General features: G+C 46.9%; 1 non-coding gene across 1 annotated transcript; it reads left to right on the forward strand.

The window, feature by feature from the left end:
- Positions 1 to 1,598: 1,598 nt before the first annotated feature.
- On the forward strand, positions 1,599 to 1,705 carry LOC141636715 (small nucleolar RNA R71). The gene has a single exon (XR_012541307.1). It is a non-coding gene; the product is annotated as a small nucleolar RNA R71 (small nucleolar RNA).
- The last annotated feature ends 233 nt before the right edge of the window (positions 1,706 to 1,938 follow it).

Genomic DNA, 1,938 nt, shown 5'->3' on the forward strand with positions numbered 1-1,938 from the left:
GGCATGACGCTAATGCTAGCTCCTAGGTCACATAATGCCTTCTCAATAGAGAAGGTACCTATATTACAAGGAACGGAAAAGCTGCCCGGGTCCTCTAGCTTGTGGGGTGCAGTGTGAGTCAGATAAGAACATGACTCTTTAGTGAGTGCGACAGTATGCACTGTTTCAAGTGACCTCTTTTTAGAAAGCAATTGCTTCATGAACTTCATATAAGCGGGCACTTGATTCACTAATTCAAGGAAAGGTACTTGTATGTTAAGACTACGAGCAACATTTTCAAATTTATTGAAAGATACTTATTCCTTTATCGGCACTAGTCTCTCTGGATAAGGGGCTGAAAGAAGTAGCTTAGCCCTCTCCTCTAAGTCTCGCATGCTGGCATCCGTGGACTTAGGCTGGAAGTCCACTACCTTCTCCTTATTGAAGCTTGACCCCTCTTCAGACCGTCTCAAATAGGAACCATTGATCGACATTAGGTCGTACTTCGGAACCGGGACGGACCCATCAGCACTCGGGTCTTGCCCCAATACTTTCGGAGTTATCGTACCCCGAAACAAATGGTCTCTCAAATTATTGGGCATTGGAGGACGAGATTTCTCAATATCAGCAGTGGCCTCGGTCGATCGACCAGTGAGGTCAGTCGATCGACTGACTTGAACAGAACCAGAAGCTCCTGTAACCCGCACTTCAGTCGATCGACCGGGTACATCAGTCGATCGATTGATATACCTGGTAGACGCCTTGTTGTTGCTATTTTTCGTTACAACTTTCTTTTGACTCGGTTCCGCCTCACTCTTTTCAGGGGCATCCTCGACCATAGCAGGCCCCTCCAGGGTATACCCACTCCTCAAAGTAATGGCATTTAGGGTCTCTTTCTGGTCAGTTTGAGTCGGTAAGTGTCCGGAGCTCGAGTGGTACTCTTGCTAGCCAATTGAGCAATTTGGCTCTCTAGTAGCTTCATCCCGGCCTCTCTAGCTTGGGACTCCTTTTGCAACATATTCTTCAACTCAGCAAACTCAGAATTTTGAGATTGTTGCTGCTGCGGCATATAGGGAGGTTTTTGATATTGTTGTTGCTTATGATGAGGGGGCACATAGGCTTGTTGATGCTGCTGCTGCTGCGGAGGTGGAGTTGGATTTAGGACATTCTGGCTACTCCACCTCAAGTTGGGATGAACATTAGGCTCATAGTAGGTGTTTGTGTGCCTATAATGTTGAAAGGCAGCACAAGACTCAAAGGGACTAGGACAATTTTCTGAGACATGTCCCTCAGCTCCACACCTTCTACAGACGAAAAGATCATCTGAAACAACATTCACTTGGTAAATACCTCCTTTTGAAGCTCCTCCCAGTTCATACTTGTCAAATCTCGCAGTGAGAGCTTCAAGTGCAGCTACAGAAGGAGATTCAACACTCCTCCTTTGATTCCCTCTGGAATTCCCATACTCAGCCTTGTGGGTGGCTAAGTCATCAATGATCTTCCACCCCTTAGTCTCCCCCATATTCTCAGCAAATCGGCCATTGGCTGCAGCATCCAAAATAGCCCTCTGATCGTCATACAGCCCGTTATAGAACTGATTGCAAAGACTCCATTTTTCGAACCCATGGTGCGGTATGGTTCACACCATCTTCTTGAAACGAACCCATGCTTCATGAAAGTTCTCATCCGGCCCTTGTTTAAAGCTCGTGATCTGAGCTCTAATGGCATTAGTCTTCGAGGCAGAGAAGTACTTCTTGTAAAATGCCAGGGCTAAGGAAATCCAGTCGGTGATCCCATGAGCGGCTCGGTCCAGATCTCTGTACCACTCCCTTGCAGCATCACGGAGTGAGAATATAAACATAGTCTCCTTTATCTGGTCCTGGGTCACACCGGCCGGGGGTATAGAGCAAGATGAATCGATAAATATCTCCATATGCTTGGCTGCATCTTCATTTGCGC

This window comes from Silene latifolia, chromosome Y (assembly GCF_048544455.1).
Source record: "Silene latifolia isolate original U9 population chromosome Y, ASM4854445v1, whole genome shotgun sequence".
In the NCBI taxonomy this organism is placed as follows: domain Eukaryota; kingdom Viridiplantae; phylum Streptophyta; class Magnoliopsida; order Caryophyllales; family Caryophyllaceae; genus Silene; species Silene latifolia.